This window comes from Bombus affinis, chromosome 8 (assembly GCF_024516045.1).
Source record: "Bombus affinis isolate iyBomAffi1 chromosome 8, iyBomAffi1.2, whole genome shotgun sequence".
NCBI classification, from domain to species: Eukaryota; Metazoa; Arthropoda; class Insecta; order Hymenoptera; family Apidae; genus Bombus; species Bombus affinis.
The window spans coordinates 15,738,346-15,757,829 of record NC_066351.1 but is presented as its reverse complement, the minus strand read 5'-3'; the positions used below and the strand labels follow the sequence as shown (position 1 = coordinate 15,757,829).

At 41.5% G+C, this 19,484-nt stretch overlaps 1 protein-coding gene across 6 annotated transcripts in view; it reads right to left on the bottom strand.

Annotated features, from left to right (window-relative positions):
* The window catches only part of LOC126919747 (putative tyramine receptor 2), a 54,153-nt gene that overhangs the window by 10,718 nt on the left and 23,951 nt on the right, over positions 1-19,484 (bottom strand). Inside the window, exon 3 of one of the 6 annotated variants that reach the window (XM_050729325.1) lies at positions 7,279-7,466. The exons of 3 other annotated variants lie outside the window; for them this stretch is intronic. The gene's annotated coding sequence lies outside the window, so the exon portion shown is untranslated. Of the gene's footprint in view, positions 1-265; positions 1,482-1,530; positions 1,633-7,278; positions 7,467-19,484 lie in introns of those variants that run through there. 2 more of the 6 variants (XM_050729326.1, XM_050729327.1) reach the window with 2 other exon arrangements.

Genomic DNA, 19,484 nt, shown 5'->3' with positions numbered 1-19,484 from the left:
GAAATTTAAATTAACCGCTTGGAACGATAAGAATTTTCAAACAGAACGCGTCACCTCCGCTTCGTTCGTTGGCCGTTACGCCGCGAAAGGAAATGCCGAGTATCTCTCGGCGGGGAAAAAACGAAGCATCTCGGAGCTATAAGTAATCTGCTCGTTCAAGGGGATACAGTTTCTTGGAAAAAATGCTAAGAGGTATTAAAATCCGAGAGAAAGAGAGAGAGAGAGAAAGAGAGGAAAAGTATTGTATATTTAGACGATACTATACCTTTATGAAGGTATATAATTAGCGTACTTCGCGTCTTCTATTTTCATAGAATCTTGTAGCCAATTTTCTCCTTCGAGCCACCTGCTCCCTAAACTCGAACGAACACGTTCCTTGGTTATCAATGTCGATCGGTTTGCCAGCAATTTTTCTATACCGGAAAATTTATCGAATTTCATCTTCGAGCCAGCGTTGTCGAAAGAGGTGCTACGTGTAAAAGCAGAAGGTCGTGACATCAAAAAAGAAAGTACGATTAATTTCTGTCGATTTCATGTTCCGATTCTTCGTTGTTTCGTTGCTCGGAAACCGTATTATCGTAAGCAATGATCCATGGCGAAATGAAGGCACGCTTCGTCTGCTGGAATCGCACGGAATTCAATCTGTTCTTTAAGATGGAGAATGCGATATTGCCAGGGAAACGTTAATAGATTCCGTGGCGTGTTACATTTCGATCGATATTTGAAACGGGCCGGAGATTCATTCTCTCGCCCATCTTGTTCCCTTCGCTCAAATACACCTGCTGACAGACCGAGAATAATGAATAAAAATAGCTGCAAGCTGGAACACGCGCGCCCCGTTCGTCGCTCGTCCGATATCTCGCGGCGCCAAACACGGCATATCTAGAATTTTCCTCGATATTTACGTGTCCTCGGTAAATTTTCTTCCCGTGTTCGTTACGGGTCCATCATATGCGCTCGCCGTGCTACAAAGGAAAGTGAAACGTGTAATTTGTTGGCTGATCACGTTCCTCGCCACCTGTCGCGCGTAAACAAAGTTTCTCGAGAGTTTAGGGAGCAAGCACTCGCAAAAATGTACGTATCAGGCTGCAGCATATGAAATTTTGGTTTTAATAAAATAAAGCTTCAGGAGAATATACATGGTTTCTTTCAAGCGTGGCAAATTTAATTAAAATAGCTGTATTATTCCAGAATTGTACAAAGTTGTTGGGTATTCTTCATCTACCGAGATAATTTGCCGTACTCGCAGATGGGATAGACGATGCCTTTGATCTTCTGTAAATCAGAAATTTATGTTTCCAGCTACTTTCGCCTCGTTGTTCTCAAGTTGAAACTCGCGCAAGAACAACACAGAAACATTTTAACCATTCGCCATCACCACGATAGTGATAATTTGACTGTTTCATTGTAATAAATCTTTTTAATATCGAATATATATGCGGTAACTTAATGGGTCTTAGAGTAATTACAAGTAACGATGTTTTGGCTTAACAAGCAATACTCGATACAACGAACGTCTTATTATCATACTCGGTTTTCAACTTCCCGATTCATACTCTCCGGCTCCTCCACTCACACTCTCCGGCTTCTGTACTCACTCTCTCTGACTTCTCAACGAACACTGTACGACTTCTAACTGACACTCCCCAGGCTAGCATCCCTTTGTCTTTTCTTAGCTCCACCACGCATGTGTTCTGCGAACACCCGTGGCCAGGGTGTTGAAGGACCGACGACACATCGATGGACCCGACGGCGCTTCGGCTCTCGCGACATTCTTTATGGTTAACTAGACATTTTTCTTAGGCCTTTTTCCACGATACTATATATATAATATATATACATATAATTTTCTTATTCTTTAAATGGGTCGATAATCTGCGAGATGATGTTCGCTGGACAAATTCGAGCTTCGAAAGGTAGGACTGTTGAAATGCGTGAACCTGACAGGAAATTCTTCGTACGCCCTAAAGGTCGTTAGCACAATCTTTATCCTTTTAAAGATAAAAGGATAAAGACCAGTTTACTCGATGAACGTTTTAGCCTCGATAAAGACACAATGTTCGAAGAGAGAAGCAATCGAGATTGAAGGTGAAATCGAGCATTCGTGTCTTACCGGGATGGAAGCGTGAACCCGAAAGGATAAAGAAATTCGTTCTACTAGCTTTTGAGGATCGTCGGAATCCTCGTAGCGAGCCAGCCGGATAATACAAAACGGATCGAGCGAAACAGCCGTTTCTACTTTCTCGGAATCAACGATCCGACCAAGCACCTTTTTCTCGCTATATACATAGAGACGGAGAAACGCACGTAAGAGACATTTCGATTCGACGAGCTTTTTATCCGAAACACCGTTTGCTTGCGAGCTCGAAGGGTGAAACGGTGCCATTATCGAGCGCGAGTTAGTCGCTCGAGCGATAAACTTCAAGTTCTTGTTTGAAGATCTTCGAGGCATGGTGCACAGTTAGCGTGGGGCTTTTTCTTCGTCCTCGCACGGAAATGTCAATCGATTCGAGTTTGCGCGCCCTTTCGCTTTCATCAAGGAGGAAATGGAAAATGTGCATTATACAGGATGTTCGGTAATTGGTAGGAAATCGGGCGATAAAAGAGCGACGCTTTCGTAAAATCGTTTCTCTCGAGGACGAAGCCTCGTACGCGAACTCTTCGTTTTACATTTTCGACTCATCTTCTCGCGGGGAATCGCACTTTGCTCGGACCAACTCTCGAGCCACTCTGTATATTACGCGTCACCGTGGTCGGGATTAATCGAAATTACACTCGTAAATGGCGCACGGACTTTTTGTCGTTAACATTCCCGTTTTCCTTTGGTAAGAAGAGACTGGTGCTGTTTTCCCCGGCGAGAAATGAACTTCGAGCAAGTCCAAGTGCTGTGCAAACAGGACGACGCGTCGCTTCCTTGTCTTCGTAATTTTTAATACTCTCCGCCGACCCTTGTATTCTCTCTCTTTCTCTCTTCCTCTCTGTAGCCTCGTTACCAAAGAGGGAAGAGAATCGATCTCTCCGCTTGCCGGCCATGGAACTCGATTGCAGGCGAAGTCGAACCCGCGAGTCGTCTTACCGTTTAATTAAAGTCAGACTGACGTCCGATGAAGATTAATTCGATTATATTCTCGCGAGATCGAATTGATTTTATCGAAAGAGGAATAACTAAAGACGAATCTCTATATCGAATGGATCGCCTTCAGCGATTCCCCCTTTTCCCCTTTCCTCCGGGTCTCGTTTACTTCCGGCAACAAAGCAAATCAAAGTTTGTCGGAGCAATCGGAAGATAAAAGTTGAGACGATGTAACGCGTTCTATCCAGCGACACATTCGGGGAACGCCGGCTGAAGGGACACTCGAGGAAGTACTTAAATCCGTAATGAGCGGAGGATGGAGCGCGTGATATCGAGCGAACAGAAATGTGTGACGGAGTGACGATACGACGGGTATGATAAATGGTGGACCGATTGAACTGTGAAGCGCGAGCAAACGACCGTTACAAGTAGCGAGGACCTATGTTCGATAGACAGATACGAATCTCAAAGATAAATGGAGAGAAAAGCGCGTGCGAGGATAAAATTGTATAGAAGATAAAATAAACGAGTGGAAGAAATAGGAAAGAAAAAAGAAGACGAGGAAATTTGTGGTTACGCAAGAAGAGAAGACGAGAGGCTGAAGAGGCAGAGACTGCACATCGTGTGCTACGTGCAAATATCTTGCAAAAAGACACACTGAACGCGAGAGATCGCGAAACGTAGCGAATACTAAGCGGCTGTAAGCGCATCTCGTACGTGTTACAATTCGTCGTTGATAAATCGTGCGAAACTCGGCAAAACTGTTTGGTTTACCACCACGACGCTTAATACGTTTTACCATAAACGATAATGTTGTTATTTTAGCAACGCTGAAACTTTCTAACCAGTTCGGTTCGTACAGTTAGGAGACAAGTTTCTGCGAAATCGGTGCTTAAACTTATCTCTCTTTTTACACAGCGTTAAAGATATTTCTTGACTTGGTTCGAGCGTCTACCACTTCTACGTCCAAACTTCTACTTTCTCCTTGTTTCGTGTCGTTATCCCGAACAATTTTCTCACCTGTATACTTCTAGATCATTCTCGTGACAAAAAGTTGAAATTCGAGCAACGGCTCGATCGATTTGATTCGAACGTAGCCTACCGCTTACGATGCTTTCCCCTCGCTTTCCACTTTACTCCAAACGATTCTCTGACGTATATTCCTAAATAATTCTGCCAGCAGAATTGGAATTCGAGCGAGAGTTGCCTTGCTCCGCGTTACCTTCGCTATCTCGAATACTTTGACTACTATAACTCCCAAGGTTTATTAATATTTTATCACGGTACATAACCCAGTTACTAGCATCTTTGCGTGGAGTCTCGGTGAAAGCGTTACACCTTGCCTATCTCCCGAAGCTCTATCAAAACTCCCTATATAACGTTCTGGTACGGTGCACTTGTAATAGCACGGCGATAAAATCGGATGTGGATCGGCGAATCTATAAGAACGATCTATGCAGCCGTGAACGCAGTGCGCTGCTACCTGAACACGCGGTACACGCAAACCACGTGAGTGTTTGAACGAAACGGCTTTCTGTGGGACCCGATCGTAATTTACTTTGGCCAGGGAGCCGACAAAGTTTCGACGAGGGCGGTTCCATTAGCAGTGCCCTCACGTTCCACGTGTAATCCGCCAATACCGCGCGCGCGACTTTAGATTTGCCGCTAATTTACCGTCTCGCTGTACTTCCGATGTAAATGGTTCGGACGGCTCGTAACTGCCTAGACCACTACGGTAACACGGACGCGGAACGTCCACGTGTAACCTCGTTTCAATCGTTACGTTGCGTCACGAGCATCATAATCTGCATGCAAACTCATTATTTCCGGCGAAAGCTGTTTCACCGCTGGTAAAAGCTGGTCGATCCTTGTACATCGAGTTGTAATCGAAAAATTGGATGTCCCTCGGTTTAACAGCACGCAAGAAAACGAAAATAAGCGTTTGAGCAAGCGCGAATAATTGGCTTGGTCGAGTTAAAATACAAATTTCGTTACGATTTAATTCGCCAGCGATTAAAGTTTAATCGATGTTACCGATAATATTGGTATTGCAGGGATTTTTACTCCATTTCATTATTATTCGACTGTTCAATCGAAACATTACTCGAAACAAGAGAAAGAGAGAGAGAGAGATTTCTATTCATAACTTAATGCAAATTTTCATTCCAGTTATGCTTATAAATCAAAATTAATCATATAGAGAATATTCGAGCATATTTCGTCCTCGCTCTCGTTACACCGATGAATATAAAACACTGTTTTTGCCACGAATTAAAGCAGTTGATAAAGTTCGTTGGCTCGAGTATAATGCTACACGTGCATACCATGCATATGTAATCATTTGTTCGGCTAAAATTGTTACCCCTTTATGACGATAATAATGTCAAATTATTTTGAAACGCGACGACATACGATAGAGACACAACGATGGATAGTACCTTTCCTTTTTTTGTTCATCTCTTCGTCAGCTTTTGTCGAAAGAGAATAACGCGCGAGCGCATTTTCACCAAGGCATTCGCTCGTTTGTTCCATTACGCGAGATCAGCCAAGTTTCCTAGAAACAGGAGGTGTGCAAGAAAAGGGAACAAGGATCCGTGGCTTTTAATAATTTTCTTCTAAAAGGTGCCACTGAGACTCTTTCTCAAAAGTAGGTAAAAAAACGAGTAACCTTTCCGAAACGATAGCCCCGTTTCATCGTTGATATTACCACCAAGATAAAACCACAGACCAGACAAAACATAAACTTGAGGCTTCATGGTATTTTGCGTCAAGGGCGCTGAAATAAGTATCGCGAAAAAATCGATAGTTTTGTCTTTCAGAATTCGCAGCACGAGTTCGACAATTACGAATATTACCGCGTCGATTAAACATTAGTATAAAGTATTATTTTCTTCGAATAAACGTTATCTATCAAGGCTACCTAAAAGCTGTATCAACCCATCGAAAGACAACATTGCGTGGACGCGACATTTCATTTTTAATTATCTCTCGATCGATTTACGCAATCAAATTCTGTTTTCTAATATTATTATTGAGATATGTATAATTTTGTGTGCTATACTAAATTATCAGCGTAGTAGTGACACACGTATGTGAATGTAAGTGTGTGGAAGGATGTGTGTGCGCGGCGTCTTGAGAACAAAAGAATGTAAACTGTTCAGTTAACAGTCTGGCGTGGAAGATGGCGAGACAAAGAAAGTGCTGAGACGCGTGCAAGTGTGTATCGATGAATATCTTTGAAATCGTTTATCAAATAAATATATGACTATTTTAATATAAATTCTAAGTGTAAACTTAGTGTTCCTATACCATTATTTAAGAAAATTACGATTAAGATCCAAAATTCTCGACAATTATAACTACGAAAGAAGTATGAAAGATTCGCTTTGTATTTCTTTCGATAATTTTGTCTTTCAAAATTCGCAGCACGAGTTCGACGATTACGAATATTACCGCGTCGATTAAACATTAGTATAAAATATCATTTTCTTCGAATAAACATTATCTGCCAAGGCTACGTAAAAGTTGTATCAACCCATCGAAAGACAACATTGCGTGAACGCAACATTTCATTTTCAATTATCTCTCGATCGATTTACACAATCGAATTCTGTTTTTTTCATATTACGACTATGAAAAAAGGATGAAAGATTCACTTCGTATTTCTGTCGTTAGCGTCTCTTTCGTGTGTATTCTACGATCGTATGAGAGTTAAAGATATCGAAGCAAGTATCCGTGTCAAGTTATGCGAAACTATATGGTTCGATTGTTAATAGATTGACATGCATAAATGTAAGCGGTAACAACAAGCAAATACGACACGTCAAGGGAAACTTGATTCGCGAGCACAGCTTCGAATCAAAGGATGGATCGCGTGTCTGCCACTATTACTTGTTTACCGATTGGGTAAATGCAATCCCGAATATGGTAATTGAAGCGTTAATAGATATCAGATTATCAAGCACGATACCGCTGCAAACTTTCCATGCGTGTGATTGCGTTTAATTCGTGATTCTCTGCGAGTAATTAAGCCGCACATATAGCACTCTCCGAAGTTATTTAATCGAGAATAGTTCCGATCCCACCTGCCATTTTCATGGTTTGTTACATCAACGGGGAAATCGTGTCGAACCATTTACGCAAGAAGATTCGATCGAATTGATTCGAATTACAAGTAGAAGAACTAACGATAGTTGCAAGATTACCTTTGCTCGATTATCGGACTCGCCGTTGTTTCCTCGCTGATCGATGTTCTTATTTTGCCACGAAACTACATTCTGAACGCAACTTTCGTGATAAACGAGAAGGCAAATTCGTCTGGACTCGAGAAATCCCGTTTTCACGATGTTGGCGAAAGATTTTCCTCGTTATCTGTCCGTTAGTGTCCGGTTAACTGTAATAAAATAATCGCCGTTTCGCTCAGTCTTTAATCCACTTAATTGCTTCGTTCAAAGCTGCACGTCTAAATTAGACTCTCCTTGAAAGCAGCTCGACCAACACACCGCTATCATAATACGGAATAATTGAACGATCAACTACGCGTTAAAGCTCGTTTGTTACTGTTCCAATATTTGACTAGTGTGTTTCGAATTCCTAGACGATTTAACGCGAATTTAACGCAGGAAGGTTATTGACGAAAGACTTGTTGAAGTTGATCGAACAAAACGGTCCATGAATTAAACATAAATACGAATATTCCACCGTAATGCAGAAAACGTTCGTGGTAAACTTTTATGAATATATTATGCAAAACATTTATTTATCTACGTCAAAAGAATCACACTAACTAATAACCTAAAGTTTAATGTATTTTAATGGTCACGGATAATTCAGTCACGCATCGATCTTTCCTTTAAATTCCCCTTACGAGTCTGCACGAAAACGAGCGTGGAATTTAAAACAAGATTCAAAGTATTTTAAGGATGTTCGCTACGGTCGAGATCGAACGGGCCAAAGGAAAAATTCACCGATGTCGAGAAAACGTTGGTTGCGGAAAATTTCAGCGAGTCCCGATGGAACCAGACGTTCTTCGTCGCTCGACATTTATGACGCGCGAAATGTTAATTAAGTCGACGGAAGAGAAACTTTTCTGTCCCAAAGGTTCCGCTCGAACGCGTTACGACTCGCGAAACAGAGAAAACTATGAGAATAGAAAGGGTGAAAATGACCCCGGGAACGAGTTTAAAAATTGGCCCGTGCAGACGCGCGTTCAGTTTCAGCCGATAACGCGGCTCTTCGTCGAGGATATGCGGCTATAAACGGCTTCCTCTCGAACCGAACGAATCCAGTTAGCTTTTATTGGCATTTTCGTCAGAGAATCGGATAATAAAATTAAGCGAATTAAATTCACGAAACGGTGCCGTTTCGTTTTTCCACGCGAACATCGAAAGGTATTTTTAAACGAAAAGAATCGTCTCTAAGTATAACGCGTTCCGTGTTAACTTTCCATTTACTCCACATAGTTGAATAACATGTTGTTACACATCGTTACCACGTGGTTCTAACACGTAACTGGCGATTATAGTAATTCGAGCCTTCGACTACGCTCTAGAATATCGCGCGGGAATTGTCCAATTTTTGAGGAGGTTAATTTCTGGAAAGAAAAATTCTGCGATGTCCTCGGTAACTTCTCGGTCAGAGTCTGATATGCTTCCACCTTTTAACGTCTTACTTCACTTTCGCGATAGCAGCCAGACGTTTCTCAATCTTTCTTTCTCTCGAAATTTCACAGATTCTATAGGATTAATGGGAAGATCCCCGGACAATGCGATTTCAATACAGTCGGTGGTCCTAAGAACTTTGATGGAGCGCTACGCATCCGACGTCGCGTCTCATAGAGCAAGTCGTCCCCGGAAGGTGCAATTATCCCGGGATTAAAGAGAAGCTTTGACAACTAAAACTTTCTCACGATCATTTTCTCGTTCACCCACCGCCGCGCATCATCGATTCGTTCCATTTTCAATTTCCGCGGACAACCGCTAACATCACTTTTACTCGGCATCTTGCTTCTTCGGCTGCGATTCTTCGCGAATCGATCGCCAACCGAACGAAAGATCCATTCGCGAAATTCGCTCGACCAACTTTTCGTTTCGTCGTCAACCTTAACCCTTGGCACTCTGAATTTTATTTCAATTTCGTTACCAGCAGCTGGCAACTCTTTTAAGTGTTTTATTCGAAATTTACTTTAACTAAAAAATAAGACGATTTAAGTAAGTAAAGGAAGGAAACGAATCCACTTAAATAGCGGTTTTATTCGCGCTATTGTTGTATTTTGTAATTTTTAAGCTTACGATATATCTTGAGAGAATTTCCAGGATGCAATCCTGGTTCTCTTTCGCACGTTTCACAAAAAAAGGTGGGACTGAAAGAATGTCGAGTGGGATTCGACAAAGGAGCTGCTGAGATAAAAAGCTGATGTCGACTCGCGCTCCACATAGGAGTGCTAAGGGTTAAAGCCTTCGACAGGTCGTGGATTTTTGTAAGATCCGAAGAGATCGTTGTCGGTGGTACGCGGAAATAATGGAAACGATGAAAACAAAAGCACGAACGATGGAAACGATTCGTTGCAACGATTCATTCGACGGTTGCACGTCATAATCAAGGCTAATTGCAAGTTTGTGGAAAACTAGCGGAAAACAGATTCTGTATGGAAACATTTTGTTAGAATAACGATATACGTTTGATAGTATTTTCGGGTAGTACGGCCCGTTCTGCATACAATGAATAATACAATGCGAAATTGGTGGAATTAGCATGAGAATGTATCGCATAATAGGAAATCGAAATGTTCAAAGCTCGTCTGAATTTTTCATCTATCGCGCAAACATCGGTCGTATATTCGGCGAATGAATTGCACGAGCGGCTATTATGCTTGATCCTAGTCGACGATAACAATTGCTACGCGAGAAGTTTTCGACAGCGATGCGAAATATAGCCGGCAACATAATGAATAATGAATCACGAGAGGGATACAGATCGCAGACAATTATAAATCATCCGATTTATATTGGCTCCGTCAGTTGCGACGTTTTCCAAGCTTCCAGCAGTCGAATTTCCTTAATTTTACTTAACGTAGAGAACGAACTGTCTCTCCATTGCGAACGTTGTTTCAAACCGATAAATCTTGCTTATTATTTCCTACATGACCATTGTACCGATTGACAGGTTCGATGGAAAAGCGATGCAATTTTATCTTCTACTTTTTTAACGAGGTAAATACAGTTTTTTTTATTAGAATCTAACGTTAATTATTATAATATAACGGTTTTGTGATTATACAAAAGTATCTACTACGAAACGATACAAAAATACCTCGATCCGATTAATTATTACGTAAATGCTGTAATAAATGTAGCAGTGTGCAAATATCCGTATAGTCAGTGTAACATGCGCGTTTATTTAGTGAATTGAATTTAGCGAATATTATAAATTTTCAAAGTTGCTACGTAGAGAACCGTCAGAAACGTGCTGCGAGTATTCGACTTAACACGCAGTTGCTGAAATTCAAGATTTTCTCATCTGTATCACATGCTTCCTGAACCCTTCAATTAATTCATCTAAACGACCATCAAATCCTCTTTGCATAATCCTTGCAATCAGAACTAAAGCAGCTATTACTCTCGTTCCCTGTCCCAGACCAAATATCAATCTGCGAAACGCGAACGCGATTACGAACACAACCGAGCACGATCTCGCGTGGAACGATAGCGACTTCCGGTTAGAAGCAAAGTGGAAGGTGCGTGAGCTTTCAGAATTTGGCTATGAATTTACGATACTGTAGCGTCGAAAATAAAACGTCCGCCTTTCTCTGTTACGTCTGCTGCGTGATATCGATGTAACCGTAGAAGCAAACGAAGCGTTATGGTTGCCATGTTCGATCGACCGATCGTGGTTTTCCATTGATCGCGCGAAACAACGCAGCACGATACCGAACGCCAGCTTTCGGAAGTCTTTTACAGCCGTACAACTATTTAACAAATTACAACGAGAGCGTAGCCAATTAAACATTGCGGACAGTAGCGCGGTACTGGCGTTGATTTATCGCCCTCAAACAAATATATTTGTTCGTTCATAATGACGAATCTATCGTGGTGTTTGCCATGGAAAAGAAGGGAAAGGGAGCGTGATGGACGAAGAGAACGAGACGGAAAGTAATCCAGTTAATCGCAACGATGCGTCCTAAGCAGGCGAAACGTTGTTTCTAACGACGTTGCATTGGCATAATCTGTTCGAGTGACAAACTTCCAGACTATCTCTATGCTCGTGTCTACGATTGACTCGATAATGAGTGTCCGGAGGAAGTAACGAGGAAACTACGGGCACGAATTTTAAAGAGTCAGTAGTGGCTGAGGCGAATTTGGTCTCTCTGTTTAGCCGACTCGTTCGAAACGGTCGGCGATTTTCATCGAATCGTTTGGAATTCATTTCCTCTGAAGCGAGGAAAAAAAGAAAAACTTTCTGTTTATTCGGTATCCCTCTGTTTTCCTCGGTTTCTCCTCCAGAAACGTTCCGTCTCTTTTTTAGGAAGAAGGATACGCGCTCCTAAAAAATTATGGAACGTTCCGTTATTACCAGCGCTACGAGGTAACAAGATTTTTAGTATTTATGTGCTCGAATCAAGATGTCTTGGCAGATGTACAACGCCATCGTGAATTCCTCTCTTTCTCTCTCTCTCTCTCTCTCTCTCTCTCTCTATCTCCGCGCTATCTACGAGTAAAAGTTGGTTGCGGAGGTGACACGCGGAATTTGTTAAAAGTACGGTAAATCACGTAGCCAGCAGCTGAAACATCCTTCCAAACTTCTGACGGACATTATAAACTGCGCAAAACAACCGCAATTCCCTGTCGCGAGACACAGATGTTCAGACGTCCTGGTCTTATCACGCAGCGTCGCAAAAATGAACTTTCGTGTTTCGATACACTTGCGATCCTGTATTCTGGACTTTGCCAACGTTACGAGACTTTCATCGTCGCAGGATCTTCCTCTGGCACGCGAAGGATCCAATGACAAATGTAAATCATAGGAAACAAGGGGACGAAGTCGAGATTCAGCAGAAATTCATGATTCACCGCGTGGAAACGATATTCGGGGAATATTTTCAAAATTCAGAATAGAAATGGCTGTTTAGAGATAGTAAAGCGAGATTTAGCAGTTTTGTAGCTGTGTACACTGCCGTTCATATGTTTCCTGCAAATTCCGCACAATTTTTTAATTCCGTGTAAATTTCGCACAACGTTTAATTTCGTACGAGAGGTGACAGTCTGTTTAAACGATTAACCGGCCATGATTTTGCAATTAGGCAACGCAATTATATGATAATCAGTAAAAGCTGTTTCTCTAAATAACGAGAGAAGTATAATGAATCGAGAATTATACGTATTTGTTCTCGCAATTCCTTAAATTTAAATCTCATTGAAAAGCTTTGTTCGAAACAGCTGCAACGCTCGGAAAACTTATCTAAAATTTCAACCAAAATGTGAAACTAGTTAAGAACGAATACGATAGAAAAATTAATAACATTTGTAGAGGATGGTTGGATCGTGTGGTTTAAATGACGAGATAACTCGATGTTGAAACCGTCAAATATATTTTAAAATAACTAATAAACACAGAGAATGTTCGCTAAGACGCTCAGTACTAACTGATTCGCTAAAGACTGTGTATTGATCGCCGATAAGATCGCTCGAGACTGAGACTGAAAAGCTGGTCACCTTACGATCGCGTTCGTTTATTTATAACGGTAGGGGGACCACCGGAAAATTTATTTAAATTTGATTTTGTTTCACGGTTGCACGTAGCGGCAACATTGTTTTGCCTGGAGTTTATTTATTATTAGATTATGTATGTCCTAACGATGTTGATACTCCGAGGTAAAACAACAGCATGATTCGAGTCGTCCTCTAGCTCGTGTGCCGCTACATATTTAATTAAATCAATAATAGTGAGAATTGGTTAAAGTTATCGTAAATATGAATTTGTTTTATTTGACTTGTGTAAGATTCGATAATTTCTATGCATTTTTCCACAAGATTCAAATCGGATAATAATTGTGGAATAGTTTTCTAATCGTTGCGAGAATAATCTCACTATCTGCAAATGTCTTACCATTTACAAACAGTAAATGTACGGGAATCTGTAAATACTGTTATCATTTTCGAGTAACCCTCCACCAAAAACAGTGAGAGGTCATTCCGAACCTAAAGTTCAGGTCCTTACGACCTCGTGGATTTAATAGGGACAGTCAGACGTAAAACACGCGGTTGCTAAACATGGGAAAAGCAGCACGTTCGTGCAAGAGAAACCTTCTGCAGAAGATTGGTAACCCAGGTCAGACAAATCCGCTCTGTTATGGTCCGCGAGAGCGATATACCGACGTCGTAAAATCGGTTCGGAGTTACAGTTTACATGTTTCGAGGATCGAAATTTTTACCATAACTATTTTACGTCCTCCCTATATCGCTTATACCAAGTATACCGAATTTCACGTCTACCTTTATATCATTGAAACGGTTTTTGCTCTAATGGAAGAGGTAGCAAACGAAGCGTAACTTTTTAAAGACATTAGGGCGAAGGACCGTGTTAAAAGAAAACGCGTAAACGTTTGAAGTAGAAAAGCGGAAAAGTTTTGAAGAATATCGGGGAAATCAAAAATTCTGTACGTATAATTCTCGTTTTGTAGGGAAAAAAGCGTCGCTATAATACTCGAGACTCTCGGAAGTGAAATCGATCAATTCCACTTTTCGTCAAAATCTCAATTTCATTATTCGGCTGAATATTGAATCTCCAAGAAAACGGATTACCTATTTCCGTAAATTGACTTATCGCGAGAGGATGATATAAATAGTAATAAATTTGAAAAGAAGAAATTCCAGAATTATTTCTAATATCTATATCATTTTTATCTCTATCATCCCTATTTCTTATTTAATCTTTGCAACCTCGTTAATCATCTTTCCAATTTACAGAGCTGCTCGGTATGGTTTGCGAACGATGTTGTTTGTCGATGTTGTTTTGTAGCTTGATGATCGACGTTTATTTCAAACGCGCATTCCACTGTGCACTTCGCAACACTTCACCGAAGGATTTTCTCAATGTGTCGTTTGTGTCTTTCTCCTCTCTAATCTCGATGATCTTTGATGTTCTTCAAAGGATGACAATTATATAATACGTTAATTATGCTGCGACTCGTGCGATGTTGCAGTGTGTAGCCTTAATAGCGAAAGGTCCGTGAGGCGTGAGATAAGCTCGCGTAATCAAAGCATTCCATTTCACGTAACCTGGCGTGATATGGCATGGCATGGCGTGACGCGGCCAAGTATGTTTCTGCATTCATGCACTTTTGAACGTACTCCCTTGTTCCTTGAGGGTCACACAACCTCCGAGCACGATAAAGGGGCTAGAAATTTTCAAGGACTGCTCGAAACTTTTCAAATTCCGGCCAGTTTCTTGCCTAGCAATAAACGTCCCACTAAAGAGATAATTGCGAATCCCGAGCTTCCATTAATCGTAACTCGAAGCTCATGATTTATAACGAAAAACGTTTCGTTTATAGAAAAGAGAAGAAAAGTTCCTTTGATTATCGATTTAATTAACACGGAGAGGCTGATACGGTTTCTTGTCCATAGAGATACAATACTAATCGCAAGGTTCAAGGATGAAAAGAGAAAGATTTCTTATTGTTAGTCTTTCGAAGATTTCTTTTTCCCGCTGGTAACGAGATTTGCACTTTATTCGAATATTTAGATTAAGATTAATTTGTAAAATATTTAGACGAAGAAGTAATATTCGACCTGAATCGATTAAACCCTCAGGGTTCATCGAAGAACGTTTGAATACGAACGAGAATTACTTAGGGAAATTAGTTGATTAACAAGACAGGAACTTTAACGCTATCCTTCGGTTACGATATAACGTAACACGTAATAAATCATTCAGATAAATCTTTCCGATGGTTTTAAAACATCCTTCGTAGGTGTTGCAACCCTCGACCCGTGAACAAAATCGCTATAAAAATTCATGCGCGATTGACACCGTTGTTTAACGTAATTTCAGATAACGCTTACATAATCTATCGCAGCTGTTTGCATGCTCGTGTGAAAACCCGTACTGGACTCGGCCGGTTTGCTAATTATCGCATAATCTAAAGCGAGCAACTCGCGTGCAAAGCAAAACTGGCTTAATGAGTCCCCCGAGAAAAGTAGAAAAGAATCAAGGACGATCGTTGGATCGAACGCTGACAACTTGGCTCTGACATTTTCGTTGCTCGAGACGAAGAAAACCCCTGTGTTTCGTCGTGATTCTCCATCGTCTTTTTTCCATGTTATCTCTCGGAAAACCTAACCGTTCGATTAAAGAAGAAGAAAAGTCACGATCGAATCTTCTTTTGACCATGGCGAGGTATCGAGACGAGACGAAGAAGCCCGGAAACAACGTCGAGTAGGACAATTTAACGTTATCGAGAGTCTGATTTTGTGCGAACGAACGAACTGTGAGATTCGAGTTTCCGCGAGATGCCTGTTTCGAGTTCGAACGGTCCATTTGTACCGCGGAGAAGTTTCCCTAAATCTGCTAAGGAATCGGCTAGACTCGGTTTCCTTCGCTCTCTTTCCGCACGCAGTCGCGATAAATTTCGTTATCGGAAATGTACAGAAACTTTCCAACAACTTTCAAATTATCGTCTTACTTCCGGCAATCAACAGTCGTCGGATTATTACACGAACGTTCTTCCAGTATTTGAGAAAAGTATTTGAGCATAAACTTGGTTCTGTGTAATTTGTATAAATTAACTTGTCACGCACTTCTACGTTCGTTTAATGATAATTTAAGTGGCTTATAAAGTAACAATTTTCTATCGCCATAAAAAAAGGAAACGTAACGTAACGCTAAAGCATGGATTACAAAACATTTAAAGTTAAATCTGTTACGGGCTTCCAATTTCCGCAGTTGAATCTCGTTCTTTTTAATAAACGAAGAGTCTTTTAACCATCTGTCTGCAACCTTATTTTTACCGACGTCGTTTGCATACTGGGTCGTTCAAGTTCGCGCAGTCTTTTTCTAGGTTTCTGTGTTCTAAAAGATCCAAAAAAATTCTTGATAGCTGTTGCAAGTTTGTAGAATATCATCCGATAACTTTTATCGCTACGTGTTACCTTGATTTTCCGAAGCGAAGCAAAAATTAAACAAAACTGTGGAAAAAATGGAAAATTACTTAAAATTGCTTAATTTTCTGGTTAAAAACGACTCAGACTCGTGCGAATAGACGTAAATGCTCTAACAAATTCTCCCAAGAGATTCGAATAAAATTACGCCTATAAATAATTCTTTTATTTCTTCCTCAAAGTCAAGAAATTTATCAACGACCAGAGATGTACGAAAGATGCTAGAAAATCCCGGTTCCTTTACTTATAATCGAATAATCGAAAGAAGGGAATATCATCGGCTCGTTTACCTTGACTCCTATTTATATGGCGTAAATCATAAAGCGACGCACGAAAGAGGAAACGAACGAAACAGTGGCATACAATGGTAGTTGGAGTTCTTGGGTCTTCACGGACGGAAGGAGCATACTTCATGAATTTTCTAGCGACGTGACTTTTATGAAACGTTTACGTTCGAAGGATACGCGGGCGAAACGTTACACGCCGCGACGCGAACCATAATCTTTTCTTTTCTTCTTCTTCACGACACCGGTTTCTTCTTTTACAATTACGCGACGCTGGAACAGCCAACGCTAGCATTGCTCGTACTCTCTCGCCCGTGAAAACACTCGCAGACAGCACAGGCGAATTGTGTATTCTTCGCCCGCGACTCGTCCAACGCACGCGAATTTTTTATGACAGGCCGAGAAAGCTGGAAAAATGGTACTTTCGTGTTTCGAGTCCGCGCTCTTTATTCTTTTGCACTTCCATTTAAACGTACTCGTTACTTTCGTCAAGAAGATGACTTCCTCTTCCGTATTTTATCATACAAGTCGATAAGTTTAGAAAGACCGTGTATACACAGCGACTCGTTATCTGTGTGTCTCGCTACCTACGTCACTTGCGTCTCGATCAGAGTTTCGTTTCGCTGCAATCTGACTTACAAATCGGACTACCTGTCGATATTACGCGAAACGCAAAGAAATTTGCCGCGTCTCGTCGACCAGAGACGATACGTTTTCCAAATAACCAGGCTGCATGGAGGAAGAATCCGCGGGAGAATGGAAGCTTTGCCAGTTACACTGCGCAGGCTTTAATACACTGATCTTCTAGGAGTGGCTTCTCTCTTGTGTTATGTCTATTATAAGGATTCTATTTCTTTTTTCTTTTCTCTTACCACGCAAAACCACGAGAAGAGAAGGCGAGGAAGAAATAGCAGCGATACCGCGGCAGAGTCGCCGCTTGCCGCGAACCAGAAACCAACTCGTTTGTCGACGATTCAGTTTCTAAGAAGATTGATACGATGCGATCGATTTTATTGAAAAATAATACCAGTCGAACGGCGTGTATTGTGAAAGCACGTTTACGCGGAAGCGATCCGTCGTCACTTTCTTCGTCGGAACGACCCCCGACCTGCCTGATCTTATACACATATTTTCTTTAAAAACTCAATTTATCCCCATCGTACCGTCCTATTCCAGGCTCCTTTTCCTTCTCTTCTTCTTTCCTCCCCCCCCCCCCCCCCTCCTCCTCCTCCTCCTCCCCCCATTACTTCTTCGAGTTTAATCCCAAGGAAAAGGATATTAAATCAGATAAGCGGCGTCTCGCGGGAAGATGAAAAGTCGACGAATCAAAAAACGGAAGATGAAGACGGGAATCAGAAACGAGAATTAGAATGCATCGAGGACAAAAATGGGGCAAGGCTTGAGGGGTGCGCATACGCTCGCTCATTCACAGAGCAGGCGTACGTGTACACGTAGAGGAGGACCGTGAGGCCTTTCTCGAGCCTCGAATAGACAAAGAGGGGTAAAATAGCAGGCGAAACGAAGAAAGATGGTGTGCACGTTGACCCGTTCGTGGTTTCTTTATTGCTTTTTGCGATAAAGCTCACGCTAAAGATCAACCTTAAAGCAGTTCTTCGTCCTCGCGAGTAGCAAGAATTATAATGTGGTCGACGTTCGTCGGGTGGTAAAAAAAGATTTGTTAAATTCCATCGTTCGTTCGTTCTCGCTAGGTTAAGACAGGATTATCGAGTCGAGTTCGAGCAATTCGACGCGCGATTCGCCAAAGATTACCAACAATTTCGAAACGATCTATATTTGAAGACAATCTATCGAGCTCGTGATCAGTGTTGTAATAAACAATAAAATATATCGCGTACATCGACAACTGGATCATAGAATTATTCGAATCATTTTCCTGTTCTACATATTTTTCTCTCTCACAACCTAAAAGGTACACGATATTTTCTTACCTTCTCGTTGTTAAGTCAAAGACCAATGGTGTCTCGTGACACACACCAAGTTTGTCTATTCGGTACAAAATTCAAAACTGAATTGTTTAGACGTTGAATCTTGCATAACTCGAATAACTTGCACGTCGTTATAGTCGTAAACCGGCAAATCGAGAGATCTACAAACTCGTAAAACACATTAATTTCCTGTTCTTTTGTGCTCGTTCGAGGTTGCTGTAACTTAAGATGCAAATCCTCTGGATGGTTCGCCCATTCCTCTAATCCTAATTCGCCATCCTGACGGCTAATTAATACGGTCGCCATTTGTCACAGTCGCGATAAACCATTTCGCGAATCGCCATTGTTTCGAAGTCGACGTCGACGTCGACGGTTCTATGCACATCGTGCGCGCTGTTTAAAGCAGACGTCTGTTATTTGCTATAGACAAATCGAAACCAGCGTAAACTTATGGACGCCTTTGCGAAGGTGGAATCTTTACGAGGACAATCGACCGCACGGCTACATTTTCCACCGGCGATATCGTAATTCGACAACGATCGGCCCGTTAATAAAGTAACAATAAACGTCGGACCTGGACCACGGAGAGCACACCGGCAGCAGTTCGAGCAGTCCTGGGTTTGTCTTTGTCGCCGAGGCAATCGATAGAGCTTAATTGACTCGAACATGAGAGAGCATTCGTACGTTCAACGTTACATCGACTCCGTCGGTGAATCGGGTCACGGTTTCGACTGTTCCGAAATTTTCGAAGGCCGTTAGTCGAGCCACGTTAAGAGAAACTCGATCGTGTGGTTACCGCTGCTATTTCGTCCAGCCTTTGTACAAAAAATATATATATTTCAAGAGGAAATCAATCGTTAGCGTTCAAGAAAGCTGAAAGCTCTCGACAAATTTTCGGCTCGTTGTCGTTACTCCTTCCGATTAACCGTATTGTCCCGTGTAAATTATTCCTATAAATTTAATTGGCAATTGAATATTTACGCTGCCGATCACAAGTGCGTCGTGCCAAATATAAAGATAAAAG